General features: G+C 37.3%; 1 long non-coding RNA gene across 1 annotated transcript; it reads left to right on the forward strand.

Moving 5' to 3' along the window:
- Positions 1-2,226: 2,226 nt before the first annotated feature.
- Positions 2,227-5,203, forward strand: LOC103457976 (uncharacterized). Its single transcript, XR_532507.2, has 3 exons — positions 2,227-2,652; positions 3,227-3,277; positions 4,326-5,203. It is a non-coding gene; the product is annotated as an uncharacterized LOC103457976 (long non-coding RNA).
- Positions 5,204-16,345: the final 11,142 nt, after the last annotated feature.

A 16,345-nucleotide genomic window follows, 5' to 3' on the forward strand; every position in this document is an offset into this window, starting at 1 on the left:
TCTTAATGCTAATTATTTTATTAGTAAGGTGTTTTTGCAAGGGTCAGTACAACTTAATTCAGTAGCAAATAAGTAAAATCAATAATCTAGCCTATCTTTCCCTAATGCTGACACTGAGAACTAAAAATGGGAACCTTTGAGAGAGATGTACGGAGTTTGGCATTTTGAACCCCAGAACTGGCCTGATGATGATGAAGGTGTTGCAGCAGGAGGAGGAGGTTTATCGACGAAGGCAGGGATCTCTGTAGGTCTGATGAGCTTTCGTCTCTGCTTCACACTGGACTTGGGTGCTGGCAGGAAGAGTACTGACTTAGAGCAGCAGGTCTCGGGTCTTAGGGTGACTTCCTCTTGTGCGTATCGGTCCTCAGCTTCTTGTCTTGCGGCTCTGTAGTTCCTTTCTCCTCGTCTCACGATCTTTCTGGTCCATTGAGATGTAGATGAGCTGGTCTCACTGGAGGAACGCACCAGTTCTTCCTCTTTGCCTTTTTTATTCTTCATCCTTGCCTTGGTATTTTGTCTTTGTCTTTGGAGTCTGAACCTAGCTGATGAGAGAAGTGCAATTTGAAGCCGCATGTTGCGGGGCTAACGGGTTCGTCCCCATGTGCAGAACAGTCTTCGGCTCTGTGGCCCCGGCTCTTCTTCAGCCGGGGGAGTTCTTTGTCCATCTCGATCTTGGCTCGAAGTTGCCTGAAGGTTCCAACCAAAGGTTCCTCTTTTGGACTCACCTTTTATAGGGTTTATCCACCCTTCTGGTGCGTTTGCATTTTCTCGGATTTAGCATTCATTCATAATATTATAATAACCATAACTTATTAGTTACTCTTATTATAATAATAATGTGGGTTATTACAGACATTTCCGAAAAAACCCTAAAAAATAATTCATTATTCTAATTATTTGATACCAAAGTTACCCTAATCTGTAAGTACTTCCACAAGTGTAAGAGTGAGTGTAAGTATTCTTATAATCAAACCAATATCAACCATTGGTTAAACCAATATTAATTATTGGCTTAATTATAAGTTATTATTATTATTAATTTAACTATTTCTCACTGGGTCTTATCCAATTACTCAAAATGTTTAGATTTTATTATTTAAACCTTTAATGCTTTGAAATAAGGAGTAGTCTGAACTATTTTTATACATATGCAGGCTGGAAACTTACTTCCTCTTTTCTCAGGAAGCCTGGGATTAGGCCTGGACTTTGACTGGACCATTCTAACACATCAATATGTTTTGTTTTAAATCACCTTATGTGTAGGGTGTTTGTCCTGCTGGAAGCCAAATCTCTGCCCCGTCTCAAGTGTTTTCAGAATCACAACGAGAATTCCTTTATTGTCAGTGTGCAAGAAAGCACAACGGATTTTAAAAAACAGCAAATCTTAGAGGCCGTGCTAATAAATAAATAATAATGAACAAGTATGTTTCAATAAATATAATAATATAGTGGAAACAGAATATGCCAGAACCATGAATACTCTTGTGTTACATAATACTCTTGTGTTACATAAGCCATTTTTTTTGTAAAGAACTGAAAAATGTTCATTCTTTTTGGTTTAATATTCTTTTCAAATTTGACCTAAACAACGATTTTGACTCGCGTGAATAGCACTTTGTGTCTTAAGACTTTTTGTAGCATTTCCACTTAACAGTGAAAATAATCATAGATTACTGCTTTTTGGCAGCTTCTAGAGCATTTGCTTTCATATCTGTTCAGATTAAGTTCTTTATTCTGATTAATTGGGGTGCTGAATAAAAGTTGTTAAAGGGAATTGAGTTCTGAGGTGAGGAAAGATGTAAAGCAAGTCATTTAATTGAATATTGAATAGTCTCAGATGGATGTCTTATGTTGGTGATCATCCTGTAAGCAACACCAATTAAAAATGTTTTTGTCTGGGGACCCGTTGCAGCTCCTCTTATGCCAAGCTTCTCTATTGAAAGTGGAAGTTTCACTAAACATTTTAAAACTCATTAGAATGCAGTCGGTTCACTCTGTCCTGAGGACCGAAAACTTTTCAGCATTTTTCATAAGAGAACACAACTTTTCCCTTTAAATAGTTTTATTAGTACTACAGTACTCATAATCATTCTAAATTATGAGTACTTTAGGTGTTTCAAATGAAACTCAATTTAATTTCAGTTTAATAATGCACTGCACGAACAATTTCACTGACAAATTCATAATACTTTATTAGTTGTAATTAGTCACATTTCAGTTTTAAAGTATTAAAAATCAGATTTAAAATATAATTTTAAAATGATAATTTGGAAGATGTAAAGGAAAGACAACCAACAGACTGCATCAAAAGATGAATTCAGTTGAGCCTCTAGAATATTGTCCCAAAATCAAGAGATTTCTGTGCAACAGCAGCAATGTGACAGACCAGTAGATTCAAATAAGGTCGAATATAAAATATATGAAAACAGAATGAGGAATAAAAATATTGTACAGTGTAACGCTCAATTAGTCAAGACTTTTACTTTTGCGGGCCCACTTCCTGTTTTGCCCCAAACTCTGTCAATTGATTTAAAGCCCCGCCTCCAGCGCACAGTTTCAACTACATCACCTGTTCCACTGTGATTGTAGCTTGCTGCTGGCGTCTGCCTGACTATTCACCCAAAGCTTTGCATCTACTGATTTGATCTTTTGGTGAGTATGTTTGTTTGTTAGCAATATTGCTTTAGTATGAAACCTCTGCTCGATTGCTCATTGGAGCATCGTTTTATTAGAATTGTTGGCATTGGTTACCTGGACGTCACCGGGATTGCAACAGTTGATTGCAGTTTAGTACGCCCCACTCTCTTCCAGAAGGTAACCTGATCTCTGATTTTGTGCGTGTTCTGGCATTTTTTGTATTGATACTGAGTTTCAAATGAAATTGATCAAAATGGGATGTAACTACATTTAAGTTGATATTATGCAGTATATTTATTTATTTTTATTTATTTATTTTCCTCACTCTGCTTGAGTATTTGAGTTAATTTATTTTATTTTTCTTGATTGATATTTTGGAAGTGAACCTTGATGTCAACTTTAACTTTAAATTGATTAGTTTGAAATATGATTGATTTTGTTTATTTAAATTATGATTAATTTAACCTGATTGAAATGTTTACTTTAATTATTAGGAATTTAATTGCATTTGCATTTAATATTTATTGCATTTGTATGTTTGCACCTAAGTGTTTTTGATAAAACACTTAATGAAGTTTTCTTCCCAAAGGTCTGGGTTTTTTTTCTTGATGGATCAGATCTTCTACTGGATCTAAGGATGGTGAGCTAAGGAAAAAGGATGAGAACTTTGATTTTGGAATTGATTCATTTTGAGTTTTTGTCTCTCACTGTGCATTTGTAATTGTCTTTTTTTTCCCCCCAAATCACTAATATAAACACCAAAACTAAAACCATTGCTTCGTGTCTTCCTTCACACCTCAGGCTCTTGTAGCTGCAGTTAGCTGCATAGCCCATAACTGTTACAACAGTAAGGGCAAAATAAGGAATAATTTCAAAATCAGTTCTGCAAAGTTATTAAAAATAGCTGCTCTGATCCCAAGAAATGTGCTGTTCCTAATATGAATATGCATGTGTATTTGATCATTAAAGACGATTTACAATAAGTTATAATAACCTTTAGGAGACATGACATTAGTTTTTATAGCCGTTCTGATGACCCTGTTCTATTTTGCTCTTTCTCCTAATTACTACAAACCATTGTTTTACTGTTTATCTGTACTTTAGACACAGGCACAGAATTTCTTTTTGTTCAAACATTGAAGTTTTGCTAACTGGTGAAGGCAACCAGAGAGAGAAACTTAATGTCTGGGATCTCTGAGCACTGGCAATGAATCCTTAAGGTCAAAAAAGCTGATCAAACCTCATGAAAATATACAAAACATGCATTTTATCATCTGACTTGTGTTTTAAGAGAGAAAAACCAAAAAATTGGAAAAAATGGCATTTAAGAAACAAACAATTTAGGTTATCTTTACAGGCCTAAACTAGGAAAGATTGTCTGATTTTACACTGGGGAAACACTGAAGATTTCTATACCATTTATATATCTAGTTACAACTACTAACTCTTGCGTATACTGAGCAATGCAACTAATGTTCCTATTAGGTGAACAAAATTGACCAAACAAGTTTCCTGTTTAAAGCATTTAAATATTTATTCTGTAATTGTTTAAATAAACCCTGTTGTAATTATTGTGCATAAATAAATGTCTATGGATAACAAAGCCTGATCTTCATCTGAAATGTAGCTGACAATTTTGTGCTATGAATCTTGACATCTTGGACTCAGTCTGTTTCTTTTTCTTTCAGCCCTGACAAAAGAACAAATATATCTTTCTGCTGTCAAAAGCAAGAACACTGCCTGGGGCCCAGCAACCCCTCCTGGCAAGGAAATAAAGATGTTCACTGTTGGGCCAAACTGGAGAATCTGGAGGAAAGAGCCTAGAATTGTATTTTTGACTGCACAGAGCCAAAGTGTCAACTTGTACCCTGACTGAAACAAAACTTTAATGAGCTTGGAGTGTTCACTCATCACCCCAGCTGCGTCTCTTTTCAGTCAGACAGGAGAAGAGTCTGGCCATAGCTACGCTTCACTCTTCATACAACTGTTGTTTCTGAAGAACTCAGAAAGTTGCTCAGTTAAGGTTCACCTATGGGAGAGCAGTCGGGTATTTTCACCTTATGTACGCTCGGATGAAGCAGTCACTTACTGCCTGAATGCATCTGCAGAAAGCCTGAGCAACATACAGCTGGATAAAAGGAATGACGAGATAGACTTTCTGTCATGGTTGGAAGTCGGTGGCTCTGACCTCTGTGTAGTGATTTGTAGAAGTTTTTTCACTTTACTTTTTTTACTTTCCTGTGTGTAAATACAGAAGAGTTAAAAAAAGAAAACAATTCTTAAGCTAGATTTACTTGTAAGTTTTCTTTTTTTGGATGAGAACACAGCACCTTTATGACAAGTAAACTAAATGATATGAGCTCTTCTTTTGCCCAAGGCACAATATTTTTATTGGATCTTAAGAACAGACATGATTTGAAATCCTCCTCCCAGATGATGCTTGGAAAGCAAACTTTTCCAGTTGAAGCAAATTAAGATGGAGGTGAAAATGAACCAACTCTTTTCAGAAAACACTATTCTAGACAGAAATGAAAAATAAATTAAATTTGGTTTTTCAATAGCTAAATATCTCTCCCTTCTCTCTGCGGAAATGTTAATGTCTTAGCAATAAAATAGTAAAGGTTTTTTCAGTGCATTAATCTGCTCTGTGGCTCTGGTTAATGAGGTTTTATAGATCTGAGCTGGCATCAGTCTCTTCATTGTCATATCAGAACCCGCATGATGCTGAGATGACTGTAGAACAACGGCAGGAGGAGTCCAGAAATAGTTTGCTCTTTTTATTGACAGTTGAGAAATTTGCCAGAATGTACATGTGTGGCTTCTGTAGACAAATCAGAATAATACAAACTAATTGGAACCCATGTTACATCATCAACTAAATAAGTTGGCATATTACTTCAGATCGGTTGTTTAACCTTAACGTCAGATATTATGAATTAACACACAACATGCAGCTTTACAACAAAGACACATTCACACTATCATTATGCAGGGTGATAGCTTTACGATAATCATCGCATAGAAGCAGCAACACAATAACAGACGTACCTGTTAAACACTAGTCAGTAATAAAATCTTTTATTCTAGTCAATAGCCAACAGCTTCATTTAAATAGAACCAGTTAAAGTTGGATAAAATTCTAATAACTAAATACACTCATATCTTTGTTCAGCTTACAGTTGTACAAACGTACATCTTGGAATTGTCATGACCAGTGAGTTTGTGGATGACAATGATAATGAGCTGGGAGGATGGATCATTTTAGATGGTTTTTTAACATAAAACTGAAAACTTACAAAAAGCAGGAAAAATGCAGAAAACCAGGAACAGAGAGCAGTGGGAAACTGGGAACTAGGAAAAACCAGGGAGTTAGCAGGAGGAATGGGCAAAGACTGAAAGCAGGTCTTTGCTGTCAGCTGACCTGAGTGCAATCGACCGTATTTAGGAGTGTTTGCAAAGACTCGTTAAATAGACATTATTGTACTAATTTCTCCAAATCCTGTGGCTTATGTTGTCACAGAGAAAGTGTTTGAAAACAAAGTTGTGGAAGAATGTCACTGGTTGGAGACAGTGCACTCTTTCAAGGTTACCAACATACACTGAAATATTCTAAGCATCAAATGTCTACATTCAGTCCCTCACTAAATCCCTACTCATAGATTTAACACACTATTAAATGGAAAACCTCATGAATTATTCGGGGATAATTTCTAAAGCTTACCCCAGACTGAACTAGAAGAGTAAGATCATTCACTTTAAGAAATACTTTGATGTGTTCACAATCATTCAAAATAAAGAATTTCTTTTTACAACATCTAGGTCATGCATGTTCTGACAGTCTCAAAATAAATGGAGCAATAGATTAGACCTCAATGTAATGTCAAGCACTAGCCTCTTTCATCCTTCATGTCCTACAAGTGCTTTTTTGAGGTTTTTTTTATTCAATATATTTTGTGTATTTTTATTTTGCTATGTGTATGTCAGGAGGTCTGCCTGTGCCCCTCAGCAATAATATTCAACTAACAATAGCAATAAATAAACTGATCTGGCTGCCTTTAAAGGATATGAATAGATTCTCACCTTGATGTGCCTCTGCCTCAGTTCTGAAGCCCTGGCAAATTAATGCCACGGATATTTTTTTGAACATAGACTTGTTTGTGAAGAATAATGTTGGAAGTTACACAAAAACAATTTTATTTACTTTCATAATTGTCCTTCCAGTAGTGGGAAAAGCCTCTCCCCACCCCCTACCAGGTCCAACTGCAGAAAAAAACTTATGACTTTGAGTTTGTCTGGCTGTCTAAATGCTGATCCTGTGGCGTATCGGACTAAATGCCGATACGCCACAGGCAGGGAGAAGAAAATCTGCAGGTGGATCAGGGACCTGGACTGTTACTGCAACACACCTCAAAACTGTCATAAGTTGTGGTTTGTGGTGATGAGGTATATGTGCTCAGATGCAGGATGAGGTGCAAATGATGGTATTTAATGGCGGTCATCAGACAGAACACAAAGTCCAAGCAGCACAGATGAGCAGCAACCAGACTCAGCAAAAGCTCTGACTATGGTTGCAACTGGTAATCATACGACAACTGACATAAGACTACTGACAGTAGATGATAGACAAAGACCCGGCAGGGAACAAGAGACACAGGTGGGTATAAACACACAGGAAATTAGATAATCAGGTGAAACAAGGGACAAAAGGGACAATCAAGGGGCAGACGGGATGACACAGACACTAAATAAACACACAGAAAACAAAACCTCACAAAAACCCAGGTACCACCAGATCGGAAAAAGGATTTTCAGAACTGCAGGTCTAGGGGTCCAGACCAGTGTTAGGCTCTCATTTGACAGTTTACATAACACTGTTTACTGGTATAGAAATATTTTAGACCTCAGATGCAATTCCTTTAAGTATTTTCCTGTTTCTTTTCCTCTCAAAACTTTAATTCAACTTAGAGTTCAGTACTTAGATCTATAAATCAAGCATGAAACCTAGTGTTTAAATTTCAGAGAGGGAGACATTGAGTAACTACCCTGAAACCTTCATTAGGGAATGAGGAAGCTGAGCAGACTTTCAATATTACCTTTCAATAATGTACCAAACATGCTTAAGGAGCAGTACCGCACTGTACTCCTCTGTACATGGTCCAAGCAGCACTGTACGTGATGGTACAGTGCGGTACTGCTGGACTCAGCTGAGTGTGTACAGCAGACCTTTTGATTTCCACCTTTGGCAGTTCTTGCTCCATATTTACTGATCAACATGCCACTCAAAACAATGAAGTGATGCATATAGCACAGGATAGAAGCTGTAGGAAAGAATACCATTCCCTTTGATGAAACAGTTTACCACATAGAAAAGGTAAGCACAAACAGAAGCAAAGGGTAGCAGCAAAGGAGAGACACTAAATTACACTTGAGGCCAACACAAGGAGAGAAATTAGTTCTTTTACTTGAGGTGGAAAGAATAAGAAGAAATATCTTTCTGGCTTGGATATGCTGCTTCAACAACCTTGTGTAAGTTTTAATAGTTTTCTCCTACTGCAGCATTTGTATCCAAGTTTCCAGAAACCATGTAAGAAAAATATTCTGCCATTGTGGTGTTGCAAAAACTCCCAAAAAACTTTATTCTGCACAAACAGAATAAAGTTATTCTTTATGCAACCTTAGGACAAAACAAACCTTTCTTTTAAAGACTGTCTATAAGAATTTACAAATTATTGCAATCAAAAAACTTATCTTGTTTACACATTTTTTTTGGTAATGATTCATATGTAACAAAATGGCAATATTATTCAGTTAACTATAAAGTGATCATACTACCAGACCTGAACTGTCCTCCTTATACTGTAAGGAAAATGGTTTGGATGTTTTGGAGCAACCACAAAACAAGTGAGGCTCAACAACATCAAGCTGGGAACCTGTCACTTCTTCATGTCTTTTTGTTTGAGCGATCAAATCAATTTTTACTCCAGTTTCTGAGAATTGCTTCGCTATCTTTTGCATGTAATGGGAACTACTGAGTATAAAAATAAATTTTCTTTGGTACTATGTGCATGGAGATTTTATTTAGAAATCCTTAAGGTAATTTCATCACTGCTGCATAACTGTATATGTTCCTCCAATTTTATCTTTGTGATTTTTTGTTGTGTCATTTTCATTTACCTTTGCTGTTTTATCACAGTTCTATCTCCATAAAAAACATGGATTTGTTTGCTTGGAGAGCTCATTATTCACTGGAGACCAAATGCATTGTGGGAAGGCAATAGCAGCTGACAGGGAGAGAGAGATTTCGGTTTTTTGTTTTTCTTTGTGTGAAAACTCTTGGCTTCTATTAAGAGTCATCTCCAATAAAAGGAATGGTGTTTGCACAGACAGAGCAACAGCAGTGCCTCTCTCTGCAGAGGTTGACTTTACCTCTGTCAGCATTTCATCTAAGGACCAATGTGTAAAGAGCATATTGCACATTGGTGCAATTGCCCCTTAAATATCAGGGGCAACTTCTTTTAACAGTCATGCTAAAGGGGTTTGCACATTAGTAATCCACTGAGCCACATTAGCAGCAAGAGTTTTAGTTTTATAAGCATCTGCAACTGCAAAAAGGCACTACGCAAGAGAAATATGTTAGCATACATTTTTACAAGTGACTGGACAGCATGTTATTTAGGAGTGAGTGTCTAACAGGACTCACCTTTCAAAAAATAGCAGAGGTAATGCTTAAAAAATCTACTTTTTTCCAGCAAAATGGAAAAATCCTTTTATTTGGCCCAGGGTTCTGAGTTGTGGATAAGCATTCTTAGCGCTTGCAGGTAATCTCTCTGTCACACTGAAGACTGTAAAAATAGACTCAGTACATGCAGCTGAGGTGACAGAAAACAGGTCCATGCCACAGGCCTCCATGCTTGACTGCTTCTAATGACAGTTAATAAGCTTAGCAGAAAATGTAAGGACACATGTTTGGAGCATTATTTCTTTGTCCCAACAATGATTCCTGACAATAAGAAGTATCTTATTAAGGGCAACAGTTACTCATTAGGAATCATTATCTTGATTACTTTTTATTGTCCAAAATAAGATTATATGGGGATACTAAAGTCACTAAAATGTTGACTATTTTACATTTAAATGTCTAAGATAATTATATCACTCTCTGAATTACATTTGTCATTTACATTTTCAACAGAGGTGAAAAAGCAAACTCTATTAATCTCAACATCTTGTCTTCCTATTTTTACTATTGTTTCTTTTCTGCATTATTTTGTCACATCCACATTCCATATTTCAGTCATCAACATATCAAACTGCTGCTATCAAACTGTACCCCAGCCAGTTTCACTGTCTATTAATAAACACATTTTGACACAAAGTGAAGCTAAGTTTAGTTTTGCTTAGCTTTCATTTAAAGGTAATTATATATTCCAGGGCTTGTCCCCAGGTGGTGGGAGGAAATGTGTTTTCTCTTACTTTGTTGTACTCATCAGTTCATTTTCCCCTGAGAGTCTTTAATGCAACATACTCAAGCTGATTGATTACTACACACAAGCAACAATATCATACTAAAAGCATGCATGTATAATTTCCTACATGGTGTGTTTTAATTTGGTTTAGGTTGATAACGTTTGAATAATTTATTTCTAACTATAGTAACACACACGCACGCGCGCACACACACACACACACACACACACACACACACACACACACACACACACACAAGTGTAGATTGGACTGCTGCCATGATTACAATCTTTCATATTTTATACCATTAAAAATATACACAAATAGATAACTGTCATGGTGGAGAATTGATTTTTCTTTTGTATATTGGTAAATCACTAAAGGTCTTTGTTCTTCCATTAGCCTTGCAGTGAAGCACTGAAGACATATGATGTGGCAGGTTTGTATCAGGTTTGATTCTTGCTGTAGGGACCAAACAGTAATCAATGGAAAAACCAAACTAGTATTCATGCTGCCCATTTGTCCCAGGCAAATTGTTCACTTCTGGTACAGCAGTCAATTGATACAGATTAATTAACTCTGGAGTACCCTAGTAAAAAAAAGTATACTTTAGTGTACTAAATTTTAACATACTTCGGCATACTTTGATTGACGTACTTAAACTGTACCATTTTGGAACAACTTTTTTGTGCTTAGTATATTTCAATAGTATTTAAATAGCATTAAATTACAATTTTTAGTATACTTAAACATACTTTTTTGGAACAACTTCAAGTTGTACTTAGTATACTTTAAGTATACTTTTTTATGTACTATTCAAGAGCTTGATCAGTATATTTTGTGTGCACTAATTCTGTCATAGAATTATACTAAAAATATACTTTTAATATACTTTAAATATACTACTAATATATTAGTAATGTATTTAAATTACACTTAATTTTTAGTTTTGATTTACTGCTGTTGTTAAATCAAATCATGTTTATTAAGCACTTGGTGTTGGTAACACACCAGTTTTTTTGCTGAAAATGTAGCTAGCTCCACATTAAAACAAACAAACAAAAAAATCCTTCCACCATGAAGACTATGTGGAGGTTCATCCTCAGAGCTGGTTTTTGATCTGGTGGAGCCAGAGCTTCTTCTGAGACAGGAAAGTCTTTAGGTTTCCTAACACCTGATTTCTCTGGCTTCCTCTTTCATCTTGCTTAGACTGCAAACATATGTTTAAGTCAGATAAAAACATTGATGAACAAGTTATAACAACAATCTCACAATATCAAAGTCTCTTTGTCATATGGAGCTTAATTAAAACCAGGTTAAATTTAAGAATAAAAGTATAAGTTGCAACAAACAGAGCCTCCATGCATTTATAACAGTGGTCCCCAAACTAACGCCTCCACATTTGGTTTGACCCCCTGAACAATACCAGAGAGCATTTAGATTTTTTTTCATGTACCGTATTTTCCGGACTATAAGCCGCTACGTTTTTCCTAAGCTTTGAACCATGTGACTTATATGTGGATTTTTCTTCAACCACCAGGGGCTCTTTAGCTTGTACCATACTGATGCTGTTGTCTATGTTCAGCTACGTAGATTAATTTTGCCCCCCCAAAATAAGTCGATGCCCCCCTGTTAAACTCGTCTGGAGCCGGGGCTGGTCCATAGTTCTCTAGATAAGAGCGCTGAACAAGCAGCCGTGTATTTTGCCACATGGGCGGTGCGGCGCGGTGAAGAGACGCTGAGGGAACCATATCTGATGGGGAAACACGAATTGTAGTAACACCAGCATTGTGAGTAGTTTCTTCTTCTTCTGTGGATTGTAGGAAGCAGCTATGTTTTGAGTCATACTAAGCATGAGCTGAGGATTCTCTGGGAGAAAAGATCCATTTTCTCTGTTTACACAACAACGGACATCGGTACGTTTCAGAAACATCGCACTCTGCAACCCGTTTTTAATCTGTGCCGTTGTTAGAGAAAACATTCGGTGGTTTCGTGTAAATGTACACTACAAAACGCAACAAAACTCTTCCGTTTTCCTCTGAAATCATTGTCATGTAAACGGGGCCTAAGTTAAGAGGCCTGAGCGGCATGTTAGAACTACAACATGGCGGAAGTCAGTTACTACAGAGGAGGACTTATCTAGTATTCAGAACTTCTTGTGTTTTGAGCATTATATAACTGATTTAACAAAATCACTATTACACATGGTATTAGTGTGGCCATTTCAAATTAAGCTTACTGAAAATTTCAAAATTTTTTGACAATTTTTACATCATGTAATTGCTCTTTTGGGCATTAATTAACTGGTTTAAACAAACCACTGTTACACATGGGATTAGTGTTGCCATCTCAAATGAAGTTTACTGAAAATTTCAAAATAAAAGCCTCAATAATCCTCTCAGGTAAGTGCATCACCATAGGCGGTTCAATAATGTTAGCTTTTATTATCTTTTTCACTCGAGTTAGTGCACCGTCATAGGCGGTGCAATAATATTAGCCTTTATTAGCATTTTCTCAGGTTATGCACTGGCTTGCGCAAGCCCATGCATTAGCATTAGCATTTCATCTAAAATAAGCTTTTAGCTAATTTTATTTCTTATTAGCTATGTTTAGTATACTGAATGGAGTAAGTCAATGACAGCCAACATGTGTTAACTTCTGGCTTGTTATATTCTCTTGTGCTCCCGGATTCAATGATTCCATGCGTCGAAACAAAAGCCACACAGAGATGACAGTCAACGCTCCACATCATACATTTTCAGAGTCTATTCTAACATTTAAAAGTATAAAATCACATTGACAACACAGACACTTCAAACACACTAAAACAGACATTAATTTACCTGAGACAAATGGAAAGAAAGAAAGAAAGAAAGAAAGAAAGAAAGAAAGAAAGAAAGAAAGAAAGAAAGAAAGAAAGAAAGAAAGAAAGAAAGAAAGAAAGAAAGAAAGAAAGAGAAAAGAAAAGGAAAGGAAAAGCAAAGACATCTTTGGAGAATTGCAAGAGCAAATCTGATTTGTTATTCCTGTGTACAAAGTTTTATAGTAAAGGCGTATTCTTGTTAATTTATTCAAATAAGGCATATCTTTTCTCATCCAACCAGGAGCTGTCTCTGACCGTCTTTAAGGTTAGAAACTTCCTGCAATTTGTTTTCAAGATCAAACACCAGTTATCCCCTTCATCTAAACAAAGTGGAAGCAGAGTTTCTCCTCCACTGGCCTGGACTCCTGCTGTTTTATGGCTTTTCACAGATCACTGTGAAAGCTGGAACTTCTCCTGATTGTTTCCCACACAGACAAAGGGCAGTTCAAAAGATCTTAACAAACAATCTGCTGTAACTACAGGTAACAAAGTTCAATAGCTTCCTGACTACCAGGAAAAAAATATTGTCCAATCACCCTTTTTTAATTCCACAATCTATGTAAGGTAATTAGAATACTGAAAACATTTTTTTTTGGAAAAAAAAAGTTTTTATTTTTGATGATGTGTCCACTGTAGTGGAACCCCATACATTTGAAATTGAACCTTGATGGCAACCAGTTTGTCCCAAAGAAAATATCCAAACATCAACATAAGAATGAATTTCACATTGACCAAACTGAGCACCGTTGCCTAGCATGTAGGTTCTGGCCCAGGGTCTTTCTGCATAGAGTTTGCATGTTCTCCCTGTGTATGGTGGGTTCTCTCCGGGTTCTCCGGCTTCCTCCCACAGTCCAAAAACATGACTGTCAGGTTAATTGGGCTCTCCAAATTCTCCCTAGGTGTGTGTGCATGGTTGTTTGTCTCTGGTTGCCTGCGACAGATTGGCGACCTGTCCAGGGTGACTCCGCTCTCACTCCGTTAGATGGAGATGGGCACCAGCAACCCTCCCAACCCCACTAAGGGACTAAGGGACAAGGGTGTAAAGAAGATGGATGGATGGATGGATGGATGGATGGATGGATGGATGGATGGATGGATGGATGGATGGATGGATGGATGGATGGATGGATGGATGGATGGATGGATGGATGGATGGATGGATGGATGGATGGATGGATGGATGGATACAGAAAAAACAGAAAAATAATTACAAATGTCCACTTCAGAGGACAATTTTTAAACTTTTAAATACTATGATAAAATACAGTCAAAATAATTCATAGAATGTTTTAATATGCTGCTAAGAGACTTATTTAGAATATGCCAACAAAATTTTAGACCAAAATTTGCACAATAAAAACTTTTATGCACTTACTTTGTCTCTCCCCATAAAATGTGCTTGTACTGATGAATGCCATTTTTATGAATGAGAAAAAGGAGAAGCCCCACCCTTTCACATGTGGCATCATTGAAAAGTCCTAAATGTCCTCTGTAGGTACCAAAAGGTATTAATTCAGTAAAATGCAAGGGGTGGGAGATATTCAAGTTTAGAAATGTCCTTTACAGAGGACAAAAATGTACCACTGGTAGTCACGAGGATAGGGCAGAATAAGTCATTAATCTGAAAACTAGGCTATTTCAATCAAGACATGTTAAGTTTTAAAACTAGCATATTCTAAATTTATTAGGAACCGTGACACGTATTCAAAAACCGTTTGAAGCGTATGAGAGAGCTATTTGTCGCCTCTGATATTCCCGCGATTCATAGCTCTACCTAACTCACAGTATTAACAGAGATGAGAGAAAGATGACGTGCACTGAGGCCTGAGATTTTTCAGAAATATATGGAAATACATGGGTCAGAGCATGAGTTTATCCTGTCACATGACATCGGTCTGAAGCACCTGGACAGAAAACCATAAGCCCTAGGGAAATTTAGAAAACATTTTACTGGAGCAGGCATGCATATCTCCTGACCGACTTTCAGGCCAATCGGGCGACATTTGTAGGTGTGAGGGTGAGTTAGAAATTATTTTGGGATCAGAAATCCACTCTCTCCCACACTCTAACGGAGCGGCAATTACACTCCAACATTCTGAAAAATCGAAAACTTTGGGTCGCTTGGAGACATGTTGTGGACAAACCGTAATTCGTATCGATGTGCCATCTTCACTTTAGAAGAGATCACAAATGTATCTACAAACTAAAATTGGAATGGCATTTCTACGTCAATTTATGACGACACAGAAATTCCTCAAAAATAGTGTATTTTTAAGACTTTCTGTCTCCTCGCTCCATTGACTTGAATGGGGCTTTTGGGGGTCATTTTTCGCAATTTATGTTGCCATGGTAACTCCAAATCCCACCAGAAGTTATGGCTCCCCTCCCGTGATTGAGCTGCATTTTTAAATACCACATATGTGGGGGTGCATGCAGCGATACGAGCCACATTATTTATTTTTCTTGCGTCACCCTTAAAGAGACCGCTTATTGGGTGTAGAACAATAGTGACGGTCACTATCAGTCTCCCTATGCATTGCTATGGGCAGGCCCCAATTACATTAGTAGCCTGGTAAAAACCAGTCCCTTGTTCACAAAACCATCCCACAAAAGTGACCAATCACGTCTTACAGCAACTCTTCCATCACCCAGGAACCTCTCACAGAGACTCTGCAGAGACTCCCTTCTCGAGAAATCTGACACCATTTAGTCAGGCTATTTGAATACTGGATACTGATTGGGTGTTTACTGGATGCGCTGGAGGAGCGGTTTGATTTCTATGCTTTGTGTGCCAAAAACCTTTGGAAGGCATTAAAAACTGTTGTATAAAAATCTTTATTTCTGTCCAAATTTCCCAAGGACACCTTCAGTTACATGTTTTTTGTTTCTTTCTGGTTTTGTGTGGTGATTCCTATGTGTGTTTTTGTGAGATTTGGTTAAACAGTTCTATTTTCAACAAAGGAAGTTCCGCTGTTTGAGGTTAGCTGTGATATAGCGCTGTGTGACCTATTCTTACAACCCTGCCATTCAGTGGCGCAGCACCAGAGGGGGCGCCAAAACCCAGTCTGGAGGGGGCGGCGCCCCAATGATGTTTTCCCATACAATGGGGTATATGCCGCGGACTTCTGTTTTAACCCTTCCGCATTTTTATGCCACATAGAATGGTTCCGGTTCACAGGCTGTTGCCTGTATGTTAACAATGGCTCCTCAGTCGCTGCAGGACAATGATGCCTATATAATTATTCAGACGTCTTGAAACGCTCCAACAACAACAAAGGATTAAAGATGGATGTGTCAAATCTTCACAATAACTTCGAAGGTAAGTTAAATCGTTTGTATTCGCCATAATGCCTCATATGTCTGACGTAGCTAACAGGG

This window comes from Poecilia reticulata, chromosome 21 (genome assembly GCF_904066995.2).
Source record: "Poecilia reticulata chromosome 21, P_reticulata-male-v2, whole genome shotgun sequence".
Classification (NCBI taxonomy): domain Eukaryota; kingdom Metazoa; phylum Chordata; class Actinopteri; order Cyprinodontiformes; family Poeciliidae; genus Poecilia; species Poecilia reticulata.